We start from the raw sequence: 17,178 nt of genomic DNA, 5'->3' as shown, positions 1-17,178 counted from the left end.
CCCTGCGCCATTTCTGAAATCAACCCAGTCAACATGAGGCGTACGGCCTCCGCAGCATTCGCTCTGTGGCCGTACATGACTTCTAAGTTACCATCCTGCTGCTGCGACTCTACTTCCATTTACGATGCAGTCCTCTGTCCATCCTAACATACTACCCTTGAACACATGGGCTCTTTTCTTTTGAGACACCTTATGAGCTGTACCTTATCAAATGCTTTTTTGAAATCTCAATGTACCATATCAACTGGTGGTCCTTCATCAGTAATGTTTGTTTCCTTCTCAAAGCACTGTAGCAAGTTTGTCAAGTATTATTTCCCCTTTATGAAAGGATGTTAACTCTGTAGGATGTTATAGCACACTCAGTACCCTGTTATTTCATCTTTCATTGCCGGCATGAACATCTACCCAGGTTGACCTAAATTGGCAATACTGGCTTACTATTTTGTCCAAGTATCTTTGGAATAATGGTGTTATGTTCACAATCTTTCAATCATCTGAGAATTTTCCACAATCTAAGGATTCTTGGAACATTATCATCAGTGCCTCCATTGTATCTGTAGCTGCGCTGTTCAACATGAGAGGATACAACTCATCATACCCCTTGGATATTTTCTCTACTGATTGGAGTCATGTTTGGAATTCTGTGCAGTGACATTCACTTTTAACAGTTTGCTAAATACTACCAGGAACAGAAATTGTGATCCAGGTGCAACTAAACTAAAGCTTTCAGCACGGAAGAAAGTCTTTCAATTCATTATGAACCTAAAAACTCCTGAAAAGGGCAATACAATTTGCCTCAGTCCATAATGTTCTTTCTCGAACATCCTGAGATGTATTATCTGTATTTCTTCAAATTTACCACAGATTCTGTTTCAATCACCCTTTCAGCAACACGCATGACAACAATTCGGCATTCTTAGTCCCCCTGTAGCCTCCGTTGCACACGTGCATTGTTAGATGATTATTTATTTGTGTGCCTGCTTTTTTGCTCGAATGGATAAAGGTAAATTTCTGTTCTTTTGTCATCAAAACTATTGCCTCCTCACTCTCATCTTCCTTGTTTTATCCCTCTGCTGGAATATTTAATTTGTCGACATATCTGAAATATGTTGTTGAATGGTGATAATAAACTCATATTTCACTTGGGAACCCTGCAGCCCAATGGCATCAATGTGGACTTCACCAGCTTCAAAATCTCCCCTTCCCCCACCGCATCCCTAAACCAGCCCAGCTCGTCCCCTCCCCCCACTGCACCACACAACCAGCCCAGCTCTTCCCTCCACCCACTGCATCCTAAAATCAGTCCAACCTGTCTCTGCCTCCCTAACCTGTTCATCCTCTCACCCATCCCTTCCTCCCACCCCAAGCCGCACCTCCATCTCCTACCTACTAACCTCATCCCACCTCCTTGATCTGTCCGTCTTCCCTGGACTGACCTATCCCCTCCCTACCTCCCCACCTATACTCTCCTCTCCACCTATCTTCTTTTCTCTCCATCTTCGGTCCGCCTCCCCCTCTCTCCCTGTTTATTCCAGAACCCTCACCCCATCCCCCTCTCTGATGAAGGGTCTAGGCCCGAAACGTCAGCTTTTGTGCTCCTGAGATGCTGCTGGGCCTGCTGTGTTCATCCAGCCTCACATTTCACTATGTTGTTGAATGGATTGGGTTTTGTAACATTGCATTCCCCATAGGCCATCTACCAATACTCTTGCTTGTTCTAACAGTTATTACCTTGCAGAGTGGAAAATGCAGTTTGAAAGCAAAGGAACATTATTGATGAAGACGTTAATGCATAAATTGCTGTGATCTTCTAAACAACAAACTCACCTTCAATTCTTTCTCAGTCAGAGCATTATGCTGGTGCAAATGAATCGTTTTCTCAATGGGACTTCCAAAAACATGGAATTGAATTTGCATATTGATTTCTTCTTCCCTCTTCAGAAATGCAATGTCGCATCGTGATGAAGCTTCCAAGGCAATGATTGTGTCCTTCAATGGAGGGAAATGTGACTTTTAGATTCATGGAAATATTTCAGTACTTCCATATACATGAAAGGCAAACATTCCCTCTGCATGCTGACCCAAGTCCGCAAGACGAGGGCATGACCCAGTCTCATTTTATCGTATCTTTCTGATTTTACATGCCACGGGATCATCATTGCAGTGTAACAGAAATGTTGATCATGGACATTTATCACCGTTTTCATAAATCATGGCAAATTTTCAACACCATGCAAGTCTATGAAGGCTCAATCTCATGACACCTTGCCTGCTGCACAAAGACATTCTTACACTGCTTTCAATGTTAGGGATCAAACAAAACACAATCATTACACAATTGCATCAACACGCTACTTTCAATAGGATCTGGCGCAGGCTTGGAGGGCCGAAGGGCCTGTTCCTGTGCTGTAATTTTCTTTGTTCTTTGACCACATAAAAAGGAAAACAGAGGTGTATAACAGTCATCAAGGGAACAAGAGTCCCTGTAGACGCACTAACGTCAACCAGGCCAACATCCCCAGCACTGAGGCACTGACCATCCTCGATCAGCTACAATGGGCTGGACACTTCATCTGTATGACTGACACACGACTCTCCCCACGTTCTCATCCGAGCTTCAAAACAGCAGGCGAGACCCAGATGTGCAGAGGAAGCACTCGCCGATAAACTCAAGGCCTCAATGGTGAAGTGCAACATTCCTGCAGACACCTGGGAATCGCCAGCCTAAGACGGTCCAAAGCCTGAAGAGCACCTGGGAAGGCATCAAACACCTCGAGGCTTGCCTTTGGAAGCAGTGGAAGCCATGCAGCCATACCAAACCTCCCTCACCCCTTCCCACGACTGCCTTCTGCCCCGAGTGCAACAGAGCCTACGGTAGCTGCATCGGTCTGTACAGCCGCCGATCAATTCAGCCTGAGAGTGGGAGAGTGTCAGAGTGTCATCCATATCTGCGAGAAACCACCATGATCATGATGTATAGTGTGCAGGGGCATCTCGTCATAGCAATTCAGAGAACAAATACAGGGCAACAGAACGCTGGTGACCAAGATTAGGATTAGGGAGAATCTCAAAATCTTCTACAAGTGTCTCAGAGGGAAAGAGAAAACCCAGGGAAAACCAAGTCTCATTAGGGATGAAGAGGCAAATCAATGGTTTGAACTGGAGAGCAATTGTCCGGTGTTAAACGAGAACTTCACATCAGCTTTTACATGTGAGAAGGAGCACACAATTCCCGAGCAGAATTAACAGAGACTGGGGAGATGTTAGGTGTTTTGGTGAATTTAAAATTGGACAAATCCCAGGTTTGGATGAAGTGTATGCCAAGATGCCCAGGGAGATGAGAGAAAAAATTCCACTCGCCCTCATACAGAGCTTTCACAAGTACCAAGGGACTGGAGAACAGGTAACATAGTTCCACTTATCAAAATGCGTGACAAACATAAAGCAGAGTATTACAGACCGGTGAGTATCACATCAGTAGATAGGAAAATATTGGAGAAAATTCTGAACGGCAGGCTTAATTTCCTTTGAAAGAAGCAGGGTTTGATCAGCGACGGTCAGCACAGCTTTGTCAGACGGAGGTCATGCCTCACAAACCGAGATGATCCTTTCAAAGAGGTGACGGAGTGTGCAGATGGGAGTTGATGTGGTGAAAATAGATTTCAGCAAAGACTTGGACAGGGTCCCAAATGGGAGCGTGGCAAAGAAGGTAAAGCTCATGGGGTCCAGGAAAATACAGCAAGTTGAATCCAAAGTTACAGATTGGTCAAATGGGCAGGTCAGTGGTAGATGGAATGTTAACCCTGATCAGTCAGGTAATGCAATTTGGACAAACGAACAAGGCAAGGAATCATTCGAAGAAATGCCAGGACACTAGGAAGGTCAGAGGAATGGTGTGATCTTGGGGTACTCGGCCACAGATTCCTGAACGTGGAATGGCAGCTTAAAAGGACAGTTCAGAAAGCATATGGCTCAAGAGCTGTACAGGACTTTGGTTAGGCCCCAGCTGAACTGCTCAGTGCAGTTCTGGTCTCTCCATTATAGGAAGGAGGTGTTTGCATTTGAGCATGTGTGGAGGACATTCATCAAGATGTTCTGAGGGGGTGAAGCATTTTAACTCTTGGGAGAGTCTGGATAAGTTTGTGTTAGTAAGAACTGCCAATGCTGGAGTCTGAGATCACACAGTGTGGAGCTGGAGGAACACTGCAGGCCAGGCAGCATCACTGTTGCTGATCTCTGGTTAAGGGTTTAGGCCTGAAACATCAGCTTTTGCGCTCCTGAGATGCTGCTTGGCCTGTTGTGTTCAGCCAGCTCCACACTATGTTTTCTTTTGTATTCTCCAGCATCTGCAGTTTCCATTGTCTCGAGCATCACTGTTTTATCTGGATAAGGTTGGATTGTTTTCTTTCGAGTAGAGAGGGTTGAAGGAGGTCCTGAAAAAATTGTTTGGATTAATATGGGTATAGGCGAGGTAAAAAGAAGGTTCATAATGGGGTCGGTGGCGGGGGGGCGGTGGTGGTAGAGGAAGAGATACGTACATTTAAGTTAAAAGCTCAGAAGGAATTTCAGGAAAGAAAAGACACCCAGAAGGTGCTGGGTGTTTGGAATTCATTGTCTGGGACTTTAGTTGAGGTGGTGGATAATCTTTTCACATTAAAGAAAAAGGGTTGGTACAGCACTTAAAATGAAATAACATTCAAGGCAATTGGCCTATTGCTGGAACATGAGCCGAATGTCAACTTAGTGTGGCTTCAGTGGTTACAGACACAATGGAATGAAGTGCCTGTTCAATTCTGTAGAATTCTCTGATTCTGGAGCAGGGGACAGCACGGGACAGTTCACCTATCTTCTCCTTTATCCATCTTCTGTCTGCCTCCCCACTTCTCCCTATGTTTTACAGAATCCCCTTCTCCTCCCCCGGTTTTCAAGAAGGGTCTCAATCTGAAACGTCAGCTGTCTTCCTTCTCTGATGCTGCTCGGCCCGCTGTGTTCATCCAGTTCTGCACCTTGTTCTCTCAGATTCTCCGACTACCTCTGAGGAAACTTCCTTGTTTTTGCACCGAAACTGTGGTCAGAATGTGGAACGCACTGACTGTGTGGGTGGTAGAGGCAGAAACCATGATAACATTTAACAAGTCTTTGATTGGGCATTTGCGATGCCAAGGCATACAAGGCTCTGGGTCAAGTGCTGGGAAATGTGATTCCAATAGTTAGGGACTTGCATCTTGTGAGGGCACATACAATTTTCTGAAGGGTCTGTTCCATTGCCATAGCACTCTATTATGCTGTCCCTCAATGATCCTGTGACAAGTAAGTGAAGGTTTACAGAAACAGGTAGTTTTCAAGGACAAGGCCAAAAGGAAAACTGATGCACAGACAAAGTGCATGTAAGAATTTAACCAAGGATTAACACCATTCAAGAACTGGAATTTGTGCCAATGCACCAAACCTGCAGATGAAAATGCAGTGTCCAGTTTGATTGCAAACAGCATCAACCACCAGTTAGTAACATGATCAATGGAAATATCTGAATGCCTGTTGTTGTGATCTCAAGCATTTACCTGCGTCGAGTGAAATCCACCACCATAGTTCTGTTGCATCGTTAGCCACCTCGCAATCGGTGTTGCATAGTCAATATCATTCCTTGACAATGCTTGAAGCAAGGCATAAGCAGTGGTTTCCACAGTCATCGCAGAAGCCTGTGCTGCTTCAATTGGATACGGCTTCTCGTCCTCCAACAATGGAGGCTTTCCAGGAACCAACATCAGAATCTGTCATTTGTTAAAGGGATTAGCTGAGAATAAAGTTTACATCATATAGATTTTTGTTTGCATTTCACCAACACAACAATGGTTTTGCTGGTCAAGATCCAGCATTATCTCACCACTGATGTCTATAACATTCTCCATACTTCCCGCTCAGTGATGGGTCCTTTTGTTTGGGAAAAATAGGCACCTTCGAATGCAAATGAATCAAGATGAGCTTTAGTTTCTCATCAGGCTACATGGCAGTTATTACAAGATGTTATGAACAAAAGGTGTAGGAGCAGATGAAACCATTCATAGCATCAGTCTGGATGATCTTCTTGCCCTCATCCTGAGGAGGCATCACAGATCTTAACTAACACGCAATTCAAATTATTTCACGCAATGACAAGACTGGATGCTCTGGATACTGCAAATGCCATGGCACCTGGCAGCATCCCACAAACTGTATTGGAACAATGTGCCCCAAGGTCACCACACCAACAGTAAATGTTTTCCAGTACATTTTTAAACACTCGCGATACTCATATTTCAGAGAAAGATGACCTATCACGCAATCGGCAGACAAATTGTCCTGACCAATTATGACCTCAATGTATTCTCAATCATCAGCAAAGTGATGCAACATCTGGATGACAGTGCTGTCAAACAGCTGCACACTGAGGCTCAGTTTACTTTTTGTCATGCCACACTTCTCGTAACCTCATTCAGGATTTACCACAAATATGATCAGAGATCCTGAGCTTGAAAAGGAAGGAAAGTGCAATCTGTCATTTCCACCAAGGCAACTTCTGATTGAATGTGGTGTGAAGCAGAGGAATAGGAAGTTGAGTCAGTGGCATTCACTGGATACCTGCACTGGTTGAAGTCATGTCTTCATTTGAACCAAAGTGGAGACATGAACGTTCATTGAATATTGTCCAGGTGTCCAGCAGAATTCATGACTTTTCCAACAGTGAAGTCAACGATGAGAAAATACAGTGAGACTTGGACAACGATCAGGCTTGGCCTGATAAAGGATAAGTTACATTTGCACCATACAAGTGCTCAGCAGCAATCAGCTCCAACAAGAGCGAATATGACCATGTCAAAAAAATTCCATGTCCTTACCCTAACTGGGTCAGTTATATAATCAGCAGCAGCCAGGTCCGTGGTACAAACCGCCCTGCTGTGGAAGAGGGTGAGGCAAATCCAAGTGAGTGATTGTGGTTGGAGACTCATTCGTTGGGACATAGTTTCTGTAGCCACATTTGAGACACCAGGGCTGTGTGTTGCTTCCCTGGTACCAAGGTCAAGGACATCTCCGAGTGGTTGCAACAAATGAATGCGTGGTTAAGGAGCTGGTACTGGGGGCAGGCTTTCAGGTTCATGGATAATTGCGACCTTCTTCGGCAAGGGGTGACCTGTGTGAGAGGGATGGCTTGCACCTAAACTGAACGGGAACAAATACCCTCACAGGGAGGTTTGCTCGTGCTACTTGGGAGGATTTAAAGACTGGCAGGCAGCTGGGAACCAGAGCAGCAGGTCAGCAAGTAGATGAATTGATGGCAGGTACATGTTAGGGCCAATAAATCAGAAAAGCATGGCAGTCAGAGACAGGTACATGAACATGATGGCACAAACAAGCTGAAATATGTTTATTTCACTGCAAAGAGTATTATAGGTAAGGCAGATGAGCTTAGAGCCTGGATCAGTATATGGGACTCTGACGTTGAGGCTATTACAGGGGCTTGGTTGAGACAGAGACAGGACTGGCTGCTCAATGTTCCAGGGTTTCATTGCTTTAGACAAGATAGAGGGGAAGATAAAAGAAGGAGGTGCACTCCTAACCTATGGGAAATGTTACATCTGCACCTGGAGAGGACATTCTGGAGGGCGTGCCCACTGAGGCAATAGAGGGAGTGTTCAAAAGTAAGATAGACACAATCACTCTGATCAGATTAAACTAATAGCCAGCTCCCCTGTTGCCACTGACACACTGAGGAACAAATATGTAGGCAGCTTTTGAAACGATGTAATAAGTCAGAGTTGTCACAGTCAGTGAATTTAACCTCCACGGTATTGACTGGGACTCCCTTACAACAAGAGTTTAAATGAGGCTGAATGAACACAGCAGGCCAAGCAGCATCTCAGGAGCACAAAAGCTGACGTTTCGGGCCGAGACCCTTCATCAGAGACGGGGATGGGGTGAGGGTTCTGGAATAAATAGGGAGAGAGGGGGAGGCGGACCGAAGATGGAGAGAAAAGAAGATAGGTGGAGAGAGTATAGGTGGGGAGGTCGGGAGGGGATAGGTCAGTCCAGGGATGATGGACAGGGCAAGGAGGTGGGATGAGGTTAGTAGGTAGATGGGGGTGCGGCTTGGGGTGGGAGGAAGGGATGGGTGAGAGGAAGAACCGGTTAGGGAGGCAGAGACAGGTTGGACTGGTTTTGGGATGCAGTGGGTGGGGGGGAAGAGCTGGGCTGGTTGTGTGGTGCAGTGGGGGGAGGGGATGAACTGGGCTGGTTTAGGGACGCAGTAGGGGAAGGGGAGATTTTGAAACTGGTGAAGTCCACATTGATACCATTAGGCTGCAGGGTTCCCAGGCGGAATATGAGTTGCTGTTCCTGCAACCTTCGGGTGGCATCATTGTGGCAGTGCAGGAGGCCCATGATGGACATGTCATCTAAAGAATGGGAGGGGGAGTGGAAATGGTTTGCGACTGGGAGGTGCAGTTGTTTGTTGCGAACTGAGCGGAGGTGTTCTGCAAAGCGGTCTCCAAGCCTCCGCTTGGTTTCCCCAACGTAGAGGAAACCACACCGGGTACAGTGGATGCAGTATACCACATTGGCAGATGTGCAGGTGAACCTCTGCTTAATGTGGAATGTCTTCTTGGGGCCTGGGATAGGGGTGAGGGAGGAGGTGTGGGGGCAAGTGTAGCATTTCCTGCGGTTGCAGGGGAAGGTGCCGGGTGTGGTGGGGTTGGAGGGCAGTGTGGAGCGAACAAGGGAGTCACGGAGAGAGTGGTCTCTCCAAAAAGCAGACAGGGGTGGGGATGGAAAAATGTCTTGGGTGGTGGGGTCGGATTGTGGATGGCGAAAGTGTCGGAGGATGATGCGTTGTATCCGGAGGTTGGTAGGGTGGTGTGTGAGAACGAGGGGGATCCTCTTGGGGCGGTTGTGGCGGGGGTGAGGTGTGAGGGATGTGTTGCGGGAAATACGGGAGACGCGGTCAAGGGCGTTCTCGATCACTGTGGGGGGAAAGTTGCGGTCCTTGAAGAACTTGGACATCTGGGATGTGCGGGAGTGGAATGTCTTATCGTGGGAGCAGATGCGGCGGAGGCGGAGGAATTGAGAATAGAGAATGGAATTTTTGCAGAAGGGTGGGTGGGAGGAGGTGTATTCTAGGTAGCTGTGGGAGTCGGTGGGCTTGAAATGGACATCAGTTACAAGCTGGTTGCCTGAGATGGAGACTGAGAGGTCCAGGAAGGTGAGGGATGTGCTGGAGATGGCCCAGGTGAACTGAAGGTTGGGGTGGAAGGTGTTGGTGAAGTGGATGAACTGTTCGAGCTCCTCTGGGGAGCAAGAGGCGGCGCCGATACAGTCATCAATGTACCGGAGGAAGAGGTGGGTTTTGGGGCCTGTGTAGGTACTTTCACCATTTACAATCCGACCCCACCACCCAAGACATTTTTCCATCCCCACCCCTGTCTGCCTTCCGGAGAGACCACTCTCTCCGTGACTCCCTTGTTCGCTCCACACTGCCCTCCAACCCCACCACACCCGGCACCTTCCCCTGCAACCGCAGGAAATGCTACACTTGTCCCCACACCTCCTCCCTCACCCCTATCCCAGGCCCCAAGAAGACATTCCACATTAAGCAGAGGTTCACCTGCACATCTGCCAATGTGGTATACTGCATCCACTGTACCCGGTGTGGCTTCCTCTACATTGGGGTAACCAAGCGGAGGCTTGGAGACCGCTTTGCAGAACACCTCCGCTCAGTTCGCAACAAACAACTGCACCTCCCAGTCGCAAACCATTTCCACTCCCCCTCCCCTTCTCTAGATGACATGTCCATCATGGGCCTCCTGCACTGCCACAATGATGCCACCCGAAGGTTGCAGGAACAGCAACTCATATTCTGCCTGGGAACCCTGCAGCCATATGGTATCAATGTGGACTTCACCAGTTTCAAAATCTCCCCTTCCCCTACTGCATCCCTAAACCAGCCCAGTTCATCCCCTCCCCCCACTGCACCACACAACCAGCCCAGCTCTTCCCCCCAACCCACTGCGTCCCAAAACCAGTCCAACCTGTCTCTGCCTCCCTAACCGGTTCTTCCTCTCACCCATCCCTTCCTCCCACCCCAAGCCGCACCCCCATCTACCTGCTAACCTCTACCCACCTCCTTGACCTGTCCGTCTTCCCTGGACTGACCTATCCCCTCCCTATCTCCCCACCTATACTCTCTCCACCTATCTTCTTTACTCTCCATCTTCGGTCCGCCTCCCCCTCTCTCCCTATTTATTCCAGAACCCTCCCCATCCCCCTCTCTGATGAAGGGTCTAGGCCCGAAACGTCAGCTTTTGTGCTCCTGAGATGCTGCTTGGCCTGCTGTGTTCATCCAGCCTCACATTTGATGATCTTGGAATTCTCCAGCATCTGCAGTTCCCATTATCTTAAAATGAGGCTGAATTTGTTAAGTCTATCCAAGAGAGTTTCTTGACACAGTATATGGATAGAAGATGGGCCATACTGGACTTTGTCCTGGTCAGGTAACTGGTGAGAAGGGTGGGAAAGCATTTTGGAAATAGTGATCACAACTCCTTCAATTTTAAGATTGCTATGAAGAAGTATAAGTAAGGACCTTGGGGGAGAGTAAATTATATCAGTTTTAGGTAGGAGCTGAGGAGTGTTAATTTGGAGGAGCTGTCACATTTGCCATATGGGAATTGTTTAAAGGCCTGCTTGTGAGTTTAGGATCAGGAAGGAGGAAGGACAAGGATGGCAAGGTAAAGGACCCTTGGATAATTGGGGAGGTTGTGAAGTTAGTCAAAAGGGAAAAACAAAAATATGTCAGGTTTAGGAAGCTAAAATCGAACAGGGCCGACATAAAGAAAACAGAAAAAGAAAGGCGATGAAATGACCTTGGCAAGGAGGGTTGAAGGAATTCCCAAGGCATTCTGTGCATACATCTAAAACAAGGGGATAAATAGGGAGAAAGTAGGACCATTCAGGATAAAGGAGGGAACTTGTGTTTGGAAGCAGACGATGCGGGCAAGATCCGAAATGAGTACCGTGCATCACTATTCACTCGGCGAAGGGTGTGGAGGATAGTGGGATTTGTGTGGAGCATGCTCATATTGATAACAGCATTTTGAGATCAACAAAGAGCATTAAGGTGGATAAGTCCTCAGGACCCAAAGGTATCTCCTCAAGGTTTTTGAGCGAGGTGAGAGAGGAGATTGTCGGGGCATTCAGCAATATCTTTGTATCCTTGGTAGCCACTGGAGGGGTACTGGAGGACTAGCAAGTTGCAAAATGTTCTTCTTCTGTTCAAGAAGGGAAATAGGGTCAATCCAGGAAACTAGAGACGAGTGAGTCTCTCATCGTTCATTGGGAAGCTATTGGAGAGAATTCTTAGGGGTTGTATTTATCTGTAATAGGAACAGCATGGCCCAATTAGGGACAGTCAGCATGGCTTTGTGCAGGGCAGGTCAGTCTTACTGACTTGATCGAATTTTTTGAGGAGGTGACTAATGTGATCATTGAAGGTAGAGTAGTGGATATTGTCGACATTGATTTTTCGCAAGGCTTTCCACAAGGTGCCTGACGGTAGGATCATCCAGAAGATTAAGATCCATGGGGTCCCTGGTCACTCAGCTGCTTGGATTCACAACTGGCTTGCCCAGAGAAGACAGAGTGTGGTGGTGGAAAGGTGCTTTTCAGGCTGCAGATCCAGGACTATTCTGTTCTGCAGGGATCTGTACTGGGACCTCTGCTGTTGGGGTACATATAAAATGACCGAGGTGAAAATATAGATGGATGGGTTAGTAAGTTTGTAGGCGATAGAATGATTGGTAGAGTGGTAGTTAGGGTAGAAAGTCAGAAAAGGATACAGAGGGATACAGATCCGTTGCAGAAATGGCAAGTGAATTTTAATCCGTTAAGTGTGAAGTGCTCCACTTGGGAAATTAAATGTTAAGGAAAAATATACAGTTAATGGCAGGACCCTGAACAGCATTTGTGTATACAGGGATCTTGGGATTCAGTTCATAGCTCCCCGAAAGGGGCCACACAAGTTGATAGAGTGGTAAAGAAGACGCATGGCATGCTTGCCTTTATTAGTTGGGGAATCGAGCACAAGAATCAGGATGTCATGTTCCAGCTTTAGAAGACTTTGGTTAGGCCTTAAGTATTGCACTCTTAAGAATCGTATCCAATTCTGGTCGTCATGTTACAGGAAGGATGTGGAGGTTTTGAATAGCGTGCAAAAGAGGTGGCCTGGATTTGAGGGCTTGAGCTAGAAAGGGGAGGCTGGAAAGACTCAGACTATTTTCTCTGCAGACGTTGAGGGAAGACTTGATCGAGGTTAACAAATTTATGACATGCATAGACAGATTCTGACTGTAACCCTTCTCCCAGATTTGAAATGTCTAAAACTGGGGGCATGTATTTAAGGTGAGAGGGGGCAAGTTCAAACGAGATGTCAGAGACAATTCTTATATACAGAAAGTGGTAGGAGTCTGAAAAGCACTGCCGGGGTGGCTGTGGAAGCAGGTACAATAGGGCGTTTAAGACACTTTTATATAAGTACATGAATATACAAGGAATGTGGGATATGAATCAAGGACATTCAGAAGGGTTTAGCTAAATTTGGCATCATGTTTGGCACAACATTGCATGCCAAAGGGCCTGTTCCTCTGCTGAAGTGTTCTCGGATCTATGTTAATCAATGTGACTGGAACCGTAGATCAGAGACAATAGATTCTACAGCAAGTAACTCACTTTGGACTTCTCAACATCTGTCCACTGCCGATAAACTCCAAATCCGGGTGTCAATGAAATACTCTTCACTCAGCTGAACGAGTGCGACTCTGACAACACTATCGATAAACGACAGCAATGCAATGCAGTCAAATCATCCCATTGATTGATCCCCCTTCTTACATCAGGATCTAGGAAAACAAGTAGGCCATTCAACCCTTCAAACACTTTCTACCATCCAATGAGATTATAACTTAATTGTGGCCTACCTCCATATTGCTTTTGGTCCATATCCCTCAATACTTTTTTTCCTTTTGGTCGAACTGAAAATTTACAATTAACAATGGATCGAGAATTAACTGTTGTTTGAGATGGGGAGTGACAATGAGACAATGCACCAATTCATCAAACTCCTTCCACAGTACCTGATAATTGTGTGATCCCTACCACCCAAAAATATTTAAAGAGCAGCTCCAGAATCTGCATGTTCCCTGTCAAAATCAGCAGAATCCTGATGTGGAACTGTACGACTGTTACTTCATTTCCACTGAGTAAAAGCAATTCATCTCCTGTCCTCAGTATTTCATTAATATATTCATACCACGTGCATTGCAGCTATTCAACAGGCCAATTCTCCACAACCTTCTCAACAGCAATTCTGGATGGATAGCAAATGCAGCCCAAGAAAGCAACATCAATGACACGCTCGTGAATTTTAAAAATTATAATGACAATATTTATGGATTAGAACAAATCCCAGACTTCATGACGTCTCAAATCCGTTCTCCCCCTCTCCCCACTGCTTTGATGTGCATTCATGATTGTGATTTACAAAGAACAGCAACTAATTTGAAACAATTAACTTGCAAAAATAGAACAGAAATCTAGTTCTGTGCAAAACCGATGCGAAACAGATTGCAGAATATAGACAGATTGGAGAGTTAGGTGGAGAAATGGCAGATGGAGTTCAATCCGGGCAAATGCAAGGTGATGCATTTTGGAAAATCCAATTCAAGAGTGAACTGTACGGTGAATGGAAAAGGCCTGGGGAAAACTGATGCACAGAGAGATCTGGGTGTTCAGGTCCATTGCTCCCAGACGGTGGCAATGCAGGTCAATAGAGTGATCAAGAAGGCATACGGCATGCTTTCATTCATCAGACAGGGTATCAAGTACAAGATTTGGCACGTCATGTTACAGTTTTATAGGACTTGGGTTCACATTTGGAATACGGCATACAGTTCTGGTCGCCACATTACCAATAGGATGTGAATGCTTTGGAGATGGTGCAGAGGAGGTTCACCAGGACGATACCTGGTATGGAGGGCACTAGCTATGAAGAGAGGTTGAGTCGATTGGGATTATTTACATGAGAAAGACGGAGATTGAAGGGGGAGACCTGATTGATGTCGACAAAATCATGAGAGGTATAGACAGGGTGGATAGCAAGAAGCTTTCTATCCCAGAGTGGGGGGACTCAATTACTGCTCGTCACAATTTCAAGGTGAGAGGGGAAAAGTTTAAGGCATACGCGTGGAAAGTTCTTTATGCAGAGAGTCGTGGGTGCCTGAAACGCATTGCCAACGCAGGCGGTAGAGGCGGGCACAATAGCGTCATTTAAGATGTATCTAGACAGAAACATGAATGGGCAGGGAGCAAAGGGAACAGATCCTTGGAAAATAGGCGACAGGTTTACATAAAGGATCTGGAACGGCGCAAGCTTGGAGGGCCAAAGGGCCTGTTGCTGTGCTGTAATTTTCTTTGTTCTTTTCCTCTTTGAAACAGTTTGAAGGCTGGCTATCAGCTAGACAACAGCAGCGATCCCTGGGATTCGTCATTCGAAACAGGAAGGAGTTTCCAACATCAAGTGGAGAGAGAGCATACTTGAAGATTCAAGTCACTGTTTCATCTACAACTTTCCACCCACACCGGTGCAATGCCCTTTCAGAACTACAGTGCACGTTAGTCCAGAACATGCTGCACTCAAGCCACTTCCATTTTTCCACTTCCTGAACTACAATTTGATCCCTTCATTTCCTGGTTTGTATGCTTTTATGTTTTTCTAGTCTTGAAGATTTCTACAGTACAAATTTATAGTTGCCCTATTATAGGAAGGATATTTTTAAGCAAGAGTGGGCACAGAAGAAATTTACCAGATCGTTGCTGAGCATGGAAGGTTTCAGTGATAAAGGAAGGTTGGGTCAGCTGGAACTTTTTTCACTGGAGCAAAGGGGGATGAAAGGTGACCTGATCGAGGTTAATAAATAGGACAGGGTTGGAGGGATATGGACCAGGAAGAGGCTAGTTGGGACTAGTTTAGTTTGGGATTATGTTGGACCTAAGGGCCCATTTCCACGCTGTACGACTATGACTCTATAAAATAGGCTGACAAGGTAAAGTAACACATACCGTACCAAAACGAGAAAAAAAAAGCACAGCATCCCCTTCAAATTACATCGCACAACAGGACAAGTTAAGGCCAGGCTACTACATAGAACAAACATCAACACTGCATCTCAAACCTCCACTGGAATTGAATAGTTTTGCATTTATCTTGATAAGTGAAACCACATTCTGTTCTCCAACCCTCTGGTACTTCCCTTGTGAGAGGAATTGAAAAACTGGTCAGGGCCACTGAGATTTTCTTTCTGAAGTAACAAGGTGCAGAGCTGGATGAAAACAGCCGGCCAAGCAGCATCAGAGCAACAGGAAGGCTGACGTTTCAGGCCTAGACACTTCTTCAGAAATGGAGGAGGGAGAGGGGGTTCGGAAATAAATAGGGAGAGAGCGGGAGGCGGATAGAAGTTGGATAAAGGAAAAGATAGATGGACAGGAGACAGACAGGTCAAAGAGGCAGGGATGGAGTGCAGGTGGGAAGTTAGGGAGCAGACAGGTCAGTTTAGATAGGACGAACAGGTCAAGGCGGTGGGAAGAGGTTAGTAGGTAGGAGGTGGGGGTGGGGCTTGAGGTGGCAGGATGGAATAGGTGGGTTGGTTTTGGGTTGCGGGAGCAGGAGGGGAGATTTTGAAGCTTGTAAAGTCCACATTGATACCACTGAGCTGCGGGGTTCCCAAGCGGAATATGAGGCGCTGCTCCTGCAATCTTCAGGTGGCACTGCAGGAGACCCAGGATGGATATGTAATCTGAGGATTGGGAGGGAGAGTTGAAACGGTTCGCGACTGGTAGGTGCAGTTCTTTCGTGCATCGGTGACTTGCAAAGGTCCCCAGGCCTCCGCTTGGTTTCCCCGATATAGAGAGGGCCATAATGGGAACAGCGAATACAGTATATCACATTAGCAGATGTGCAGGTGAACATCTACTTGATGTGGAATTCCTTCTTGGGGCCTGGGATGGGGGTGAGGGGCGAGGTATCGAGACAGGTGAAGCACTTTCTGCAGTTGCAGGAAAAAGTGCCGCGTGTAGAGTGCTGGAGGGGAGTGTGGAGCACATAAGGGAGTCACCTAAGGGTGGGGAGGGAAAAAATGTCTTTGGTGGTGGGGTCAGAGTGCAGATGGCAGAAGTGTCGGCGACGATGCATTGAATCCCAAGGTTGGTGGGGTGGTACGTGAGGGCAAGGAGGACTCTGTTTTGGTTGTTTTATGGGGAGCGGGTGTGAGGGGTGAGTTGTGGGAAATGCGGGTGACCCGGTCGAGGGTGTTTTCGACCACTGCCGGGGGGTGGAGTTGCGGTCCTTGAAAACTAAAACTTCTCTTTCAAATCCTCCCACCTCCGACAGACAAAGGGGGTGGCCAGGGGATCCACATGGGCCCAAGCTATGCCTGCCTCTTTGTAGGTTACATGGAACGATCCCTCTTCCGTACCTACACTGGCCCTAAACCCCACCTCTTCCTCCGTTACATTGATGACTGTATCGGCGCCACTAATGTGGTAGCTGCATCCGCTGTTCCCATTGTGGCCTCCTCAACATCAGGGAAACCAAGCGGAGGCTTGGGGACCGCTTTGCACATCACCTATGCTCACTTCACACTAAGCAACTCCCCCTCGCAGTCCTCAGATGACATGTCCATGCTGGGCCTCCTGCAGTGCCGCAATGATGCCACCCGAAGGTTGCAGGAAGGCACCTCATATTCTGCTTGGGAACCCTGCAGCCCAATGCTATCAATGTGGACTTCACAAGCTTCAAAATCACCCGTCCCCACAACTGCATCCCAAAACCAGCCCAGCTCACCCCCGCCTCCCGAACCTGTCTTTTCTCCCTCCTATCCCCTCCTCCCACATCAAGCCCCACCACCATCTCCTATCCTCTTGATCTTTGGCCTTGATTTTTGAGTTTTCATTTTCTGCAGATTTTGTACCAGAGGGCTGGAGGGCTGCAAATGTTTAAGAAGGGCAGGAGAGATGACCCAGGCGATTATAGACCAGTGAGCCTTACGTCTGTTGTTGGAAAAGTTTTGGAAAGGATGAGAAGAGATAGGATTTATAAAC

The 17,178-nt window shown here is 46.8% G+C and overlaps 1 long non-coding RNA gene across 2 annotated transcripts in view; it reads right to left on the bottom strand.

Moving 5' to 3' along the window:
- LOC132207768 (uncharacterized) overlaps positions 1-17,178 on the bottom strand; it is a 290,900-nt gene that overhangs the window by 192,008 nt on the left and 81,714 nt on the right. For both annotated transcript variants that reach the window (XR_009443796.1, XR_009443793.1), the window contains exon 4: positions 1,828-1,989. This is a non-coding gene — a long non-coding RNA (uncharacterized LOC132207768). The remainder of the gene's footprint in view (positions 1-1,827; positions 1,990-17,178) is intronic.

The sequence above is a fragment of the Stegostoma tigrinum genome, unplaced genomic scaffold (genome assembly GCF_030684315.1).
Source record: "Stegostoma tigrinum isolate sSteTig4 unplaced genomic scaffold, sSteTig4.hap1 scaffold_152, whole genome shotgun sequence".
NCBI classification, from domain to species: Eukaryota; Metazoa; Chordata; class Chondrichthyes; order Orectolobiformes; family Stegostomatidae; genus Stegostoma; species Stegostoma tigrinum.
This window is presented reverse-complemented; position numbering and strand designations above follow the sequence as displayed.